The sequence below is a fragment of the Lissotriton vulgaris genome, unplaced genomic scaffold, assembly GCF_964263255.1.
Source record: "Lissotriton vulgaris unplaced genomic scaffold, aLisVul1.2 SCAFFOLD_265, whole genome shotgun sequence".
NCBI lineage: Eukaryota > Metazoa > Chordata > Amphibia > Caudata > Salamandridae > Lissotriton > Lissotriton vulgaris.
The window spans coordinates 334832-352001 of record NW_028243230.1 but is presented as its reverse complement, the minus strand read 5'-3'; positions in this window follow the sequence as shown (position 1 = coordinate 352001).

Genomic DNA, 17170 nt, shown 5'->3' with positions numbered 1-17170 from the left:
TAATAACCAAATTTTAACACAACCATGGAATATATGCAGGTGCAACCTACTCATGATTACAATGCACCCCTACAAATCAAAGAGCACAAACGAGTGTGCTCTATCAAATGCAAACGTGGAACTTGGGAAACTAAACAATGAGCGGAATTGCCAGAACCAGCGTGCTCTTAACTCTGCTACACTCCCATAGATTGAATCTGCAGTTATCCAAACTGCTGAAAGTGTGGCCATTTGACTGACTCCTCTGGGCCAGTGAATTAGGAACAAGATGCCACGTCAGACGAGGGACACGAACATCTGGTAAACATCAAAGACAAGCTACAAACTGGTATATTAGAGGTGACTGTGTCAGGTAAAAATATTGTATCCATGTTTATTGGGCCATACGTGTGGTGACCCTGTGCTTTCATGGGAAAGAACATCTATTGACTTATTGGAGAGACAACCTGTTATAAATATTAAGCACAGAGTTCATTTGCCAATTTGGACGGATGGTTTCGAACTATTCTGAAATGGTGGTGTGAGTACAAAAAAAGCCTTGACTGACTTTCAACAGTCCCCTCCTCACTGTTTATCCAAAAGATCTATCCAATGTGAATGCATTATCGATTTTAAAAACCCATGCTGACTGTGGCTTTAAATACTATGCAAGTCTGAGTAAGGCAAATGCAGAATTGTGTTACTTGCTAAATAAATTATACTCAAGCGATCCTATGAGTGCAGGTATTATCCTATGGGACAAGTCAATGCATATATATATATTTTAGGGGCTTACAGCCAACCTTTTTCATCCATCTGGTTCATTGCAGATCATTCTCATGTTGCCTCTATCCACTGCAGAATTAAATATGGGATAATACATCACCCCACTTCAGCCAAAGACTGATTTCACTGTGGGTGACAGCGTTGTGTCCTTTAATCAGCAAAAGCACATCCAAACAAAGGGACTCATTATTATCTCGTGCGGAAAGCCTCCAAACGGCATTCGGATTCCCCTAGACCGTGTCGGAACCTATCCACCCATCTCAGTCAGAAACAATTCAAACCGTTCGGTCAATTCGAATCGGTTCCGACAGGCATTTGGAGAATCTAAGTCGGTCAAAGCTGAATAGTACAGCTCTGCGGACAGCGTTTCCAACCAACAGATTAACATGTCTGATTCGGACAACCTTTCTGACTCGGTTTCTCCTACACAATAAGGCTGTTGGAAACTGTCTTTGGGGTCCCTAGCAGGCCCTCCTTCATCTTGATGCCTCAGGTTGGGGGCCGAGGGGTACCCAAGGGACCCCCCTGTAAAACCATGCAGTGTGGCAGGCACCATGGGGTGCCTCCGACAGGGTGCAAGGGTTTCCACAACCGCCACTTTTTCCTATAGGAGCCTGTGTTGTCGGTCGAAACAGAGGCTCCCATTGAAGTCAATGGGAGACCTTCCGAACGGTGTTCGGAGGCATCTTAATAGGTCGTGCGGAACCTCCGACTGAGTCGGTCTGAAAGTTTCTGCACAACATCGTCATAGGTCGAAAAGTAGTGTGCTACAAAGTGTAAAACTACCATCCCACACATGCTTTTTCAGATCAAAAAATATACTTGCTTTTAGCCAATGCCGCACCTATTGGCTTTGTCAAAGCTTGTTTCGTTTTTGATAGCTCTTCCTTCTTTTTTACCTTAGTGTTTGTTACATTTTTCACAGCTTTTTTTTTTAACAAGTGTATTTCTCTCGTAGAACCCCTTAGTTGTTTCTACTTATGACAAGTTCTGCAATGCCCCCATTTTAGGTCTCACCTGCAACAGCCCATGCGCTACATGCACTCTTCCTTGTGAGAGATATTGTATACAACAAAGTACTTGCAGCCTGCCCATTGCTTATCCTTTGTTGGTTTCATTGTCACTCCTATTGACTCCCTTCTAGTTGGCTAGAGCATGCTGGCTTCACTTCCTCTCCTTTCAGCTGGAGCAGGTTTCTTCAACTTGATTGCCGTCCTTCCACTGATCGCACTGTAATTGAGCTACTATTGTTTGATGTCTCCTAAGCAATGCCTGTGCTGTCCCTTCGAGACATACTGTTTCTACTCTGTGGGCCTAGAGCATGCCCATCACTTTTCATTTGTTGTTTTGTGTGCCCTTCAAAAATCCTTGCTTTTCTGTGGTGAATCACTTGCTATGTTGTAAACACCCATGGCTACAGATCCCTTTTACTAGTAGGTTTTCACTGCTGGCCATTTATGTTTGTTTTGTGCACTCTTTGTTCTTTTTCCTCCGCTCATATTTTAGGATTGTTTTATTTCGGGTTTGCCTAAAGCACTCAGCCGATGGCTGTAAATCATGTCCTTATCTTGGTTCTTCTCCTGTCCCCTAATCACCCTCCTCCCACTGTTGCTTGGGCCAGGCTAATTTCCGTGTGCTTCGCTAATCTTTCCAGACTGCTAGGAACCGGCATCAGAAAGCAGCTACCTAAGCCCGGTGGCTGTGGGTGTGTGAAGGACGAGCGAGTATGTGCATGGTTTTACACTTATAGAGCCTCAACAGCAGTAAAGTCGCTGAGAGGCTTAAAGTAAAGATCATGTGAGTGATCCTCTGTCCCATAGAGGCACACTTGTTATATCAGTGTCAATAATGATTTATTTTATATTGAATTGAATAGATGACAGGGGAAGAGTGGACTGTGACTATAAGAATTTGCCACTACTTGTTTATCTCCTTTGGATTATTTGGATTCCATTTTAGAACAGTAGAGTTCCATTTTGAATATGTAACAAACTAAGCAATCACGTCAAAATTACACAACAGATTTAATCTGAAACAAACATTTTATGTCATTTTATAAACCAGCTTTAAAACAGCAGCAGCTTGGGACCAGTAGACGTTGTGCAATTAGTAGAAACGTATATTTAAAATAAAATCATTAGTAGATTATTTGCAACCTCTTAACATTTCCTTTGTTGTTGTTTTATGAAAATTTATATTCCTGCGTCATTCTGTACCAAGATAGCAACTGTATTCAGCCCTATTATCTGATTTGCCGTTTTGCGCATGCGCATTGTCTTGTTCGAGCATGCAATCCGAATCCTGACTGTCAAAAGTTTTGGAGTGTGGAACTAGAGGCAAAGACCTCCTGACCCCTCAAGGTATGTATCCCCACTGTTCTTGTCAAGCACCGTTCCTTAGGGTGTGATACCTTTTGTCTAAAGCTTGAGACATGACACTGCCTGAAAGAGCAACATTCATCCTAGAGGAGTGGGCTGGGGCTGGGGCTGGGACTGTCAGCTGTCCTTGGAAGCTTATTCCAAAGAGGGGGTAGCTTTTTGCGAAACTTGTGCCGGAGAGAGGGTGTATCCAGTTCTTGTTGATGCCACTCTTAGAAAGAGAAGCGTAAGAAACAGGCACTCCTAGAAACCGAATATTGTATGATAGGGTCTTTTGAGGAATGTGCCCTTTATGCACCTCCCGCTTCAGGGCTAATTTTGGGCCATACTGTCACTTCTATCCTTTGACATAAATCGTCTTAGGGCGGCTGCCCAGCCACCAAGTGATCTATCTGAACACCCTGTCCCCTCAGTTGTTTTGATTTGGTTGAAAATGTATAAAGCGTGTGATTGCCCAAAGGTGTTTTGGCGCATGGTCCAAGCACAAAGGATTCCTTGACTTAGTAATGTTTCGCCTTAGCAGGTGAAAAGCCAAGTTTTTACAGCTTTTCTAGACAGAAAAAGTGAAGGACTGCTTTTTATCGCAAATGGGGGGAGATACCAATTTTTGGCAGTCTGCAGCAAGAAACTTCTCCCTCCCCACCTCACCTGCTTAAACCTAGGGACTTGTAGAAGTTTTGTGTGGGCCGATCTCAGGCTTCTGGCCGGCACATACCATTTCAAGTGTTATCTCAAGAACCGTGGTCCAGACACATGCAAGGCCTTAAAGGCCAGGCACAGAGATTTAAACATAATCCTTTTTTCCATGGGTAACCAATGAAGGGCCCTCAATCTATGTCCAATTGGCTCATATCTGGGAAGATCTAGGACCAGCCTTGCCGCAGTATTCTGCATACGCTGGAGTTTTGAAAGATGTTGGGCTTGGATCCCTGCATACAAGGCGTTGCCATAATCCAATCTGGATAAGGCCAAAGCTGTGATCAACGTTTTACGTGACTCGAGGGGAATGAACGGGCAGACTCTTCTAATCATCTTTAAAATATAACAGATGGTCAGAGAGAGGTTGTTTATCTGGGCGCGAAAGTCAATTTGTTGTCAAATATGACTCCTACATTTTTTGCCCATTGGTACTGGGCAGGCACCCAGCCTGGCTGGCCACCAGTTAGGAGACCAAAAATCTGTCTTTGATCCCAACAGCATAACCTCTGTTTTGTCACTGTTCAACTTCAGGCAGTTTAGCTGCATCCACTGATCTTCCTTTGTCATGCAATCATTGAATCGCTCAGCTGTTTCCTCCAAGTTGCCTGTAACTGACACCACTATTTGGGTGTCGTCCGCATACGATACTGGAAGGAACCCATGCTGCCTAATAATCTCTGCCAGAGGGGCAACATAAACATTGAAAAGCGTGGGGCTCAGGGAAGAACCCTGCGGCACTCCACAAGGAGATTTAAATGATTTGGATGTAAAATCTCCTAGTTTAACTGAGAATGATCTGTCTCTTAAAAAAGATTGCATCAACCTAAGTGCAGAATCTTGAAGCCCCAATTCAGCTAGCCGAGCACAGAGTATCTCGTAGTTCACAGTGTCGAAAGCAGTCGAAAGATCCAATAGAATCAGGACGGCCTTCCCTCCTGCGTCTAATATACTCCTGAGTCCCTCTGTTGCCATAACCAATGCAGTTTCTGTTCCATGCTCTTCCCTGAAACCATATTGTGATTGGTCTAAAATGGTTTTAGATGTAAATACTGTCAATTCGTTATCAAGCAATTTTTCTAAAACTTTAGCTGGAAATGGGATTCTGGATATTGGCGGTAGCTGCTGGTTAGTTTTGTGTCCAGATTTGCTTTTTTTAAAAGTGGGAGCATTGAAGCTATTTTCGATGCTGTGGTCGAGCCCTGCCTTTTATTCAACACGCTGGCAACAGATGAAAGGAGACTGTGACGTTTCGATGTGCATTAAAGGCACTGCAACTTTTAGCCAGAACGCACAAGTGTTCCTTCATATCACGGGTGCCGCTGGGAATCTGTTTAGTGCTTTTATGTGGCCAGAACTTCTCTATGCTGTAGCTTTGCCTTTTTGTTTGGCTTGCAAACTGCTGTTGAAATCATGAGTGTAAAGTAGACTGTGCCGTGCATCTCTTCACCATTCTTTCTCCCACTCTTCTTTCTGTAGCCAAATTCCCTACCTATCGCGGCGGGGCCCAGGTCACGTGGGCCACAGCATCGCTATGAAGGAACACACAGGAGGCAACACTTATGCTCTCAGCCGGAAGACCCCGAGTGGTCTTCAGCTCATTTATTTATACCCTCGGGGCGAGCCCGGCCCAAGGGGTGCGTGGATGCGTGGGTGAATCGCAACAATGTTGTAGAGAGTCCGGGTGGCTCTCTACATCCCTCCTTTCTTTTAGTTCTTGATCATAAACTTTTCTTAGTTCAGGGTGAGGCACATACAAAGTCTCTGAGCCATTGACTCTGCCCCGGATTTGGCCGGAGACCATACTTCTGGCTCCGGACACAGGGAGATGTGGTAACCCCAGCCGGGGTTCCTTCAGCCGACTCGTCAGTGGCGTTTTGGCCGGTCAACCAGGTACCACAGTCATTTTCTTGGCTAGCTTGTCTCGGCGACACCGGCAAAGCATTCCACCCAGGCGGCAATCTAGGGGGAGATGGGCTCGGCAAAGAGTCCTGATATTCAGAGACCTCCGGGTTTACTTCCACCTCCGGTGTCTTCTTGAAACTGGACAAGTTCCTGGTGACAGATTGTTGTCCCTTTTGGGCGGTCACCATGGTCCCTTGGACATGCACAGCAACCCATGCCTCCGGTTTGTAGGGCGTCCGGAACTTACACCCGGGGTGTCGGTCTTAGATCACCACCCGGTCTCCCACTCTGAGCTGCGGTTCTTGAGCTCTATGGGCCTCCCTTGCCTTCCGGTTCATCGTCTCCCTCCTCGACTAGACGGCAGCATCATCACGCTCCGCGGGCATCCACGTCGGGTCAGCCGGGATACTGTCTCGTGGTGCTCGCTTGAACAGGAGATGAGCCGGAGCACACTTAGTGGTACTATGAGGAGTCTGACGGTACGCGCCAAGGAACTGGTTGAGGGTAAGCATGGGCGGAAAATCCGTTACGCTCGCGGATTTTGCGGATTTTCGGGAAATCCGCAATCCGCGAGATTTGCGAATTTCCCGCAAAATCCGCAAATCCGCGAGCAGCGGATTTTGCTCGCGCTGCTCGCACTGTTCGCGTGAGTTCGCGCCCCGCGAATAAGTGCAAAATTGCAGAAATACGATCTTGGCAAAACTGAAAGTAACTACTTACCAGGTTCAAAAGTTCAGGCACATCATTAGTAGCCATTTCCTGTAGTGCTTCCTGAGGGGCCCCTCCAGAGTTCAGTTGCCAGTTGAAACTATTATGTGACCCTGCTCTGAACCTCAGAATAGTTACACATATGCCACAAAGGTCCTGAATTACAGCTAAGGGAGGCAAGCAGGAGCCAGGCTGGAAGTTAAAATCCATTAATCAGCCCCTAATTCATTATTGTCAGATGGGGCAGGGCAGGTGTTGTAACTAATTTTGCAACAATGAAAGCACTTAGCAAGTGCAAAAGATCACTAATCAGGGCGCACTAAGGAAGCAGGTGCCAGCTAAAAAAATATTCTGTGACACATTAATCAGCCCCAAATTAATTCAGGTCACTTGAGGCAGGGAAGGTGTGCTTTGCTTTGCCGAAAATAATGTACACTGGACAACCAGAGGGTGTGGTGATGAAACAGAGGGTGGCATGGGTGGGCCAGAGGGTGGCATGAGTAGTCAGAGAGTGGCAGTGGTGACAGAGAGTGGCAGTGATGAAGAAGAGTGTCCCAAACAGGCTGGACACGTAGAAACAACAAGTTCGCAAAACTTGCGACCCGACAGGTAAGTTCGCAAATTGCGAAATTGTAAAAACCCTCGCGAACTGGCAGAAACACGGGCGAACACAAAAAAAAAAAAATCCGCAAATTCGCGGGAATTCGCGGATTTTGCGGATTGCGAATCCGCAAATCCGCAAAATTCGCGGATTGCCAATCCGCAAAATCCGCTCATGCTTAGTTGAGGGCCACTTCCGGATCTTCCCCATTGTCCACTGCGATGCGTAATGTACGGTTGATCGTCCTCATCAACCTTTCCACTTCCCCGTTCGCTTGGGGCCATAGCGGGGTGATCTTCCTGTGTCGCACCGCTAGGTTCTCGAGATAATCCTGGAACTCCCGCCCCTGGAAGGGGGGTCCGTTGTCGGACTTGACTTCTTCCGGCAGCCCCATCATTGCGAAGACTCGATCCAGAACTCTCTTCACTTGAGGGAAGGCTGTTAACGCTATGACTTCAACAATGGGAAACTACGAGAACGAGTCAACCATGACCAGCATGTGACGACCATCCGGAAAGCTCCCAAAGTCCACACTGAGATGTGTCTATGGAGTACTGCACGGTTCTTCTGTGATTACCGGTGCTGGAGCTGGGTCTCCCCCGGTGATCGTGCAGGCATGGTACTGCCCCACCATCTCCTCTACCATGGAGTCCATGGCCGGGAACCAAACCTTATCCCTCAACCATGCCTTGGTTTTGACCATTCCCTGGTGCCTGATGTGGGCCAACGCGAGGATCCTCCTCTGTAGGTTTTCTGAGACCACGATGAGATGTCCTCTCAGGACGACTCCTCCTTCCCCCACACTGAGTTCATTTCGAACTTGCCACAATTGTTGACGGGCATGTGTAACCTCCGGCCGGAGGGCGCGGGCACCGTCCATGAAATGGGCCCAACTGTTATTCTCCAAGGCTCCGCGAACTCGGGACAGAGTGATGTCTTCCTGGGTGGCTTGGCCGATTTCTTCGAGCGTCATAGCCTTGGGACACGCTCCTTGCGACACCATGTGGACAAACACCTCCATGCTGCAGGCATCTGCAGATGGACCAACCGGTGCCGGAGATTCCGGGTGTCGAGACAGGTTGTCGGCAGGGTTGTGCGCTTGGGGCGAAAGATCACCTTGAAGTTGTATCCCTGTAGCTGCACGGCCCATCGCTCGATCCTCTGGGTGCTAATCGGGATGAGCCTGCGAACAGCGGGAGCAGAGGTTTGTGGTTGGGCACAACGCGGAATTCTTGGCAGCAGAGTTATAAATGAAAGTGCTGGCACGCCCACTTGATCGCCAACGCCTCTCTCTCGATTTGTGCATATCTGGTTTCAGTGTCGGTTACTGCTTTGCTGGCGTAGGCAACAGGCTTCCATACTTTCGAGCCATGTTCTTGAAGAAGGACCGCTCCAAGGACCACCGGGCTGGCGTCAATAACCAGTTCCGTTCTGCGTTGTGGATGGAAGTAGGCCATCACGGTCTTGTCGAGCAGGCCTTCCTTGATGTCCTGGAAAGCCTTGTTGGCCGCTAGTGTCCATTCCCACTTATGGTCTTGACGCGTGAGTGCCCACAGTGGCTCAGACATAGCTGCCAGATTGGGAATAAACCATCCACAGTATGTGGCCATGCCGAGGAAGCTTCTCACCTCGGTGGGGTTGCGAGGGGTGCTGGCTGCTCGGATGGCTTTGGCCTTCTTCGGATCCACCAGGAGTCCCACACGGATGAACGTATAGCCAAAGAAGTCAATGCTCTCCTGATAGAACGAGCACTTGGATTTATGCAGAGTCAGCCCGCAGTCCACTAGCGGTTTCAGCGTGGCCCTGAGGTGTGAGTGATGTTCTCGAGCGTGGCAGAGTACACAAGGATATCATCGCTGAGGTTGATCACTCCCTGAAGCCCTGACAATGCTTCCCGGACGGCGTTTTGGAAGACTTCAGACGCTGATGACACCTCGAAGCTGATTCTCCTGTACCTGCGTAGGCCCACACGCATTGAAAAGTGGTAATATACCGGCTTTCTGGCTCAAGTTCCAGCTGGTGGTAGCCGGCTTTGAGGTCCAATTTGGAGAACCACTTTGCTCCATTTAGGTCCTCTATGATGTCGTCCGTCGTGGGGCTGATGTGGCGTTCTCTCTTCACCGCTGTATTCGGTAGTCTCATATCGACACAGAGTCGAATGGCTCCTGGTTGCTTGGGTTTGGGTGCCACAACCAGCGGGGACACCCATGGCATAGGCCCTGACACCTTCTCGATGACCCCTAACTCTTCGAGCTTCCTAAGCTCCTCCTCCACTTGGGGGCGTAAGTTGAAGGGCACCCGATGGTGCCGGAGGGCCACAGGTCGCACAGAAGGGTCAATGTGGAGCTTGAATCTCTTGCCTTTTAGTTTCCCTAGGCCTTCGAAGAGCGCCGGAAATTCCTTCCACATTGCCTCCGCATGGGACTCGTGAACTTGATTAGCAAAGAAGACAAGCCAGAGGTCTTTGGCTGTGTGACAGCTGAGCAAAGTCCCCTTCTTCCCCTCCGTGATGTAGAATTTTGCTTCAGTGGAGTAGCTTCAGCTCACGATCGTGGTCTGGATGACGCCCCGGAGAGGGAGCGGGTCTGTCCCTCCATACGTGTAGATCCTTGCAGTGGATGGTGCAAGGGGAGGTCGTGGTGATAGGCAATCATATTGGTCAGAGTCCATCACATTGACGGAGGCCCCAGTTTTGATGAGAGCTTGCACGCCAGTGCCTTCGATGGAAATGGAGCACATGGGATGTTGCCTTCGACGGGTCCCTGTCCGGCTTACGTATGACACTACGAATACTTCGTCATCGCCCTCATCCTCATACATGGGTCGTCACTCCTGAGGCTGGTCATCGGTACTGGCGGTGTGTCATCCAGGGAGATTTGTCGAATGCGCTGTGACACACTTCTGGGCATCGACATCGCCGATCTGAACTTCCCTCCGCGGCATACTTTGATGTAATGGTTTAGCCTTCCGCAGTGGGAGCATGTCTTTCCTTTTGCCCCACAGATGGCCGTTGCGCGTTGATCATCCCCGGAGTATCCACATGGTCCGCCTGGTGGCGTTCTCGGAGCCTGGCGAGGTGTCGGGAGGGCCTTCTCTGGATGGCGTCCACCTTTTCCTCCTTGATCGGCATGTGACTGGGGTGTGCAAGGCGGCTTCCATCTCCTCTGCCCTGGCGTCCGACAGTTCGTGGTAGCGAGCCAGGATTAGAATCTCGTCCAGCGAGATTCCTGGTTGTCGGAGGATGAGCTTCTGCAGGAGCTTTGAGCGGCATCCTAGGATGATCTAGTCCCGCATCTCGTCCCTCGGGTCTGTGAAGGGGCACGTGCTGGCCAGCCGGCGCAGTAGCGCATAGAACATGTCCACAGATTTAGTCTCGGTTTGCCACGCCCTCTTGAACTTGAATTTCTCAAAGTCGTGATTGAGCTGTGGGTCGAAGTGTTTGGTGAGCCCGGCGACCGCCGCCTCGTAGTCATTGTCACGAACAGATCATGTATCTCCGCCCAGCCATAGTATATGAGGAGTGAGCGTTTGACCTTCCCATCGGTTTCGCAGGTCTCCTTGAAGTAGTGGTTGTGCCCCCCGACCCAGGCCTTCCATCTTGGCGCCACTGTTGCAGGGTCTGCGGCCTCACTGAAGGGGGGTAGTGGTGCGACCGCCGTGTGGGTGTGCACTGGTGGTGGGGCGATTGGCAGCGACCACCGGGTTGTGGGCTCCGTCTTGCTGGGCGGCAGTCCCTACCGCCAGCGCGGTGTTGCTCATTGTGACTGGGCACAAGTGTGCGGGCGCAGGGGCGAGGCTTGCGTGCTGACGTGCAGCTCCGGTGTGAGACTCAACACGTGTCCTTGTGTTGTGTTTCTATCTAGGACCCTAATTCGATATTCCCGATTCATGCCTTTATGTGGTTATAATTAATAATATCCTTATAAAGGCATAAGAATCATATCCATATTCAGTAATAGCCCATGCAGTCCAAAGCACAGCACGGCTACTCCCATCGACTCCTAGAAAGCACAACGCGTTCTTTAAACAAACCAAGCCTCCAGCAGCCCGGGAAATCCCCCCTGCTTTTGTTTTGATTTGAACAAGAACTCCTGGAGGGGTGTGGCTAGCAGCCGAGCATGGCGGCAGGCTAAAAGGCAAGCTCTGTAGATAGAGCGGCCTCTCCGCACATCCGTACACTGATCCGCCCACAGTATGGTCTCTACCGGAGGGACCCGACGCCCAGGACCGGGCAGTGTGTGTGGCAGCGACTCTGGGCAAAATCCGACACCGGGGAGAGAAGTTCCAGCGAGCGGCACCAGTGGCCTAAGGAGCGGCTGAGATCCGGGGGCTGTCCTACGGACGAATCCGGCCGGAAGCAACGCGGACCTGGGCGCAACACACCGGAAGCGCCCGGCTTGAATGCGAATTGGCAGCGGTGACCCCAAAGCCTGCCAGGAAAGATAACCGGAACGCTCTGAGACAGCAGATGTGACAAAAGTGGGCAAGCGGTGGAGCCACCGAACATATAGCGAACCGGACTGCGGGCTGCTGTAAATGATAGAGCCGACTGCGGGAAGGAGAGGGCCGACACGGGGGACCCATGCCGGGTTGAACGTAAGGTGTAACGTCGCCACAGAGACGGGGGCGCCACGCTGTGCTACAAGCCTCACACTGACCAAGTGCGCAGCCTGTGCAAATTGACTGTCAATGCTGTAAGGAAGTCCCGGGCTGTACCCCGGATAGGTGGCGAAGTGATCTAGTGCGCCTCTCGTATCCTGTTACATACCACCGCACATAGGGCCAGGCACAAAGACGAGCGGACTGAGGCGCAGTGGCGGCTAACATGGCGGGCAAGGGTGGAAAAGGTGGCACCACGCAGACCCGGATTGATAAATTTGCCTGCGACAAGGGCGTATCTTCCCCAACTGACGGAAGGACGCCGGCTGGTAAATCGGCGGACGTGGGAAGAAAGCGACACTGGATGACGTCATGAAAGCCTTGGCGCAAGTCCAAGCAATGGTAGGCACGATCTCCACCGAGATTACTCTCATCAGGGCGGACTTCCACAAAATGTCCGAAAAGGTGAGCTCCATGGAGGTGGTTACGAAGTCGCTGGTGGAGTACGTCTCGGAGCTTCAGACGGTGATGGAACGGATGTCGGCGGAGATTAAGGTGCTGCGAGAGAGACTGGACGATCAGGAAGGACGCTCCAGGAGGAACAACGTAAGGATCCTTGGTGTTCCGGAATCTGAGGGTACTAGAGCAATGGATCTCTATGTAGAAGAACTGATAACAAAGGAACTCAAACCCAAGGGCCTGTCCACTTTCTCCTCCGTTGAAAGAGCCCATCGGGTCCCGGGGGGATGGCCGAAACCTGGCGCAGCCCCGCGGCCAATCCTGGCCAGACTATTCAACTTTTGGGACAGAGATGCCATCCTGCAAGCGGCACGAGTATCACCGCCGGTCAAAATCCAAAATTCCACACTGGCCTTCTTTCCGGACTATGCGGCGGAAGTTGCTCGCCATAGGAAGACGTTCTTGGATGTAAAGAGGGAACTCAGGACGCGAGAGATTCCGTACTCTATGCTGTTCCCAGCCAGGTTGCGTGTTGTGGCGGACAACAAGACTTGGTTCTTTGACACTCCTGAGATAGCCAGGGACTGGCTGGACGGATGGAGGGCGGCCAATCAACCACGTCGTTCGACAGGACACACAAGAATCAGGGGACAGGAAGTTATCCAAACTCTCAAGCTGCGGGGCATGAAATGGGGGAACGCTCGCCAGTGAGAGAAAGTGTAGACGAGGATGCTGACGCGGAACAGTAACTGCCCGGTGAATACAAGATATTCAGCTGACCGCCTGGCGGACTGCCACTGGACACTGGGCTGAGGGCATCCGAGGAGAGGAAGAGAGGCCGCCGTCTCCGGAGAGTCCTTCACCCCAGCGAGCAAGTATAAATTGTGTGGGGAATGGGTTGAGCACTCCGCTGAGTTGGGGGGGGCGGGCGGTTCAAAGTCCGTGTAGCAGGAGGTCAGGGAGGGGGGGAGTTGGGGGAGGGGCTGTTTTCAATATTTCCTAAATGTTTGACTCATTGAGGGAGGGTAAGTTGTGATTATTGTTTGACTCGCAAAGGTTGGATATGGCACACAAGCAACAGCATCTGGATCGATACACGCATGACATGACAGTGTAAGCTCATGGCACTCACAAGTCTTTCACCCCAGAACAGTAACGGCACACAACACTCAGGGGGGACCCGTAGATGGGGGATCTAATTTAGGGCTCATAGCACCTCTGCACTTGCTGTCCTGGAATGTGCGGGGATTGGGTGACAAGATTAAGCGGGGGCTGGTCCTGCAGGGTATCAGGAGATTGGGTCCTGCATTGGTTCTGTTGCAGGAGACGCACTGGGTGGGTACGGCTAGTCGGGCGCTGGATAGGCGAGGGTACCACATGATAGCACACTCTGACTTCTCCTCAGGATCGCGGGGGCAGGCATATTGCTAAAAAAGTCATCTCGGTTCATACTGCAGTCCACTAAAACAGATGACCAGGGCCGCTTCGCTGCGGCACATGGACAATGGGAGGGGAAGCCGCTGACAATAGTATCAGTATACATTCCACCGGCGCTTCACGCAATCGCCCTTCCCGACTTGGGGAAATTCCTACTGGGACTCCCGGAGGGGGACCTTATAATAGGAGGAGACTTTAATGCAGTGGCACATAACAAGCAGGATAGGTTCCCGGTCCGAACGCAAAACCCTGGTCCCTCCCGATTCGGCGATTTCCTGGTTGCGCAGGGTCTGGTGGACCTGTGGAGACAGTTTCATCCCGAGGGCCAACAGTATACATACTACTCTGCCGTCCATGGCAGCCTGTCCCGACTCGACTACTTTCTTACACTGGGGGGCGGTCTCCTCACCGTAAGTGATGTACAAATTAGACCTGGGGCATTTCAGATCACTCCCCACTAACACTGACATTGTCATGCCCAAAAATAGCTCGCAAACGAATTTACCCGATCTACCCAGGCTATCTCAAGATACCGCATGTACGAAAGGAGCTGAAAAAGGCTACCCGATATTACTTCACGGAAAACGCGACCTCAGTAACGTCACCGTCGGTCCTATGGGAAGCATATAAGACGGTTTTACGAGGGCAGGCAATCACGACCATAGCGGGACACAAACGCACTCAAAGGAAAGAGCTGCTAGAGCTAGAACTCGAACTTGACAAAGCAAATTTAGCCCATATGGCGGACCCAACTGAAAATACACTGCATACACTACAGCTCTGTCAGCAACTCCACGGCGACCATCTTCGTCGGAAGACAGTCGAGAACATAGCAGCGACAACACACAGAGTCTATGATATTGGGGATAAGGCTAGTAAGCTCTTGGCCTGGTTGGCCAAGAAAAAGGGAGGTGCCAAACATATATTGCAGTTGAGAGGCTCCGACGGGGAGGTAGATGCGCGTCCGTCAGTGATAATAGAAGCCTTGGCTGACCACTTTCAGGACGTCTATACCCCTGAGGTGACCATAACGTCGGAAGAGGCAGTGATAGCTCTTCACGGGGTGCCAACACAGACCCTGCCACAAGAGGCAATGGAGGAGCTTGACGCTGAACTGTCCCCGGAAGAGATTCAGCTGGCCATTAATGCACTGCATTCCGGTAAAGCAATGGGACCCAATGGGATCCCAGTAGAGTGGTATAAGGCTATGTCAGAGACGTTGAGCAAACCCTTATTAGGCATGTATACAGAGAGCTTGGAGCGGGGGGTTCTGCCCCTGGACCAGCATGTGGCTACCATTGTGGCAATCCCAAAACCGGGTAAACCGCCAGATGAGTGCACATCATACCGCCCTATATCCCTCCTCAATGCGGAAGCCAAAATTCTAGCGAAACTGTTGGCCAACAGGCTGATGCCTCACCTCGCGTGGTTGATCCATCCGGACCAGTCGGGCTTTATGCCACACAGGAGTACAGCGCTCAATCTCCGTAGACTACACTGAGCATTGGCACGAGCCCCGTCTCTGACGGAACCGGCGGCTATTCTGTCGTTAGATGCCAGGATGGCGTTTGACATGGTGGAATGGCAATATCTTTTTGCAGTCCTGGACCACATGGGCTTCGGGCCCAAGTTTATCCCTTGGATTCGGCTCCCGTACACAGATCCAGTGGCACGTGTGGCGGCAAACGGCCATATCTCCCGAGACATTTCCTTAGCTAGGGGAACTCGGCAGGGATGCCCACTCTCGCCTTTGTTATTTGCTTTAGTCCTAGAGCCGCTGGCCACAGTTCTTAGAACATCCCAACTGCTGAAAGGGATACAGTGGGAGGACAACTGGGAAGACAGAGTCTCCTTATATGCAGACGATATGTTGATCTACCTGTCGGACCCTGAGAGGGGTATCCCGGTATTATTGGCGCTGTGTGATCAACATGGTCACGCCTCTGGCTACAAGATCAACTGGACAAAGTCGGTCATCTATGTGCTTAGGGGCCCCTCTCCGAGCCTTCCTGCCGGTTTCCCATTGACAGTGGCGGACGCCTCCTTCAAATATTTGGGGATTCACGTTACTCGCGATGATAAGGCCTTTCATGAACTAAATCTATTACCGCTGCTCGCTCGGCTGCAAGCAGACGCGAGACAATGGAAGGCACTTCCGCTGACACTTCTGGGGAGGGCGGCCCTGTTCAAGATGATGGCGCTGCCTCGTTTCCTGTATGTGTTGGAAAATACGCCGGTTTTGGTGCCGCCCTCCTATTTCCGCAGAGTGACGTCGGTGGTAACTGGACTGTTGTGGGGGGGCCGTCCGGCTCGTGTGGCACACATGAAGCTTGTCAGGGACTGGTACGATGGTGGGATAGCCCTGCCAAATGTACAATTATACTACAGGGCGGCACACCTCAAGGTTATCACCAGTGGCTGCATGCCCCGCAGGACGACCCAGCCTATCTTGCGGATAGAGCACAGTTGGGTACACACAGTTTATTGGCCCCGCTGTACAACAAGGGCCTTGTAGCGAAGCTCATGGGAACCACTAGGCACACGGTGGCACTGTGGCATAAAGCTCAGGCGAAACTAAAATGGGGGGGTGTCATAACAAAACTTACACCTCTGTGGGACACCAAGTCATTGGGACAGATGAGACATAGTAAAGGGTTCACACAGTGGGATAACATTGGCATCTCCATGGTAGGAGACATGTGGACGAGAGATGGGGTAGTCCCCTTTGAGCAGCTGCAGCAACAGTATAACCTGGGCGTCAACGAGACCTACCGATATATCCAAATAAGGCACGCACTGATGACAGCGATTGAGGCAGGTACGGAGGTCCCGGACTCTTCCCCGTTGGAAGATCGCCTACTTACGGACTATATACAGACTAGCGCCATTTCCCTCACGTACCGGAAACTACTGAATAATCTGCCGGACCCCTTGCAGAAACTGAAGGAAAAATGGGAGAGTGAGTTAGCGGAGATGAACGAGACAGACTGGAACGCTGCGATGGCGTCCCCAAGGGAGGCCGGCATCTCAGCACGATTTCGGCTGGTGCAGTTTAAGATACTGCACCGGGTTTACTATACGAGGACCGCATTGCACAAATTCCACAGGGCTGACCATCCATTTTGTCTCAGGGGCTGTGGAGGGGAAGGCACACTGCTGCATACACTTTGGGAGTGCCGGAGGATTGCTGAATGCTGGCGACAGATACTGCGTACGATTTCACAGACTCTAGAAGTCTCCATTACACCTGATCCACGAGTCTGCTTATTGAACATATGGGGGCCTAATGATCTGACGCGCCAGGGACAGCAATGGGCCATTATAGGCATTATGGTAGCCAAGCGTGATATAGCACAAAAGTGGGGGGCGGCCGAGGTACCGACCCTGGCGCAGTGGTGTAGAAATATGGATATGGTATTGGTTATTGAGCGCGCAGTATACCATCAGAGGGTCAATCCTCGAAAATGGAATAAGGTCTGGCTGCCGTGGAGTAGCTATCGGGGTGATTTGTGTGAGCCATTGCCGGAAGAGGACTTGGGCAGCTCAGAAGATGAGGAAGAGGGGGACTAGAGGTCCGAGCTGAGGGGTAGCAGTAAGGGTAGGATAGTACCACGGGGAGTGA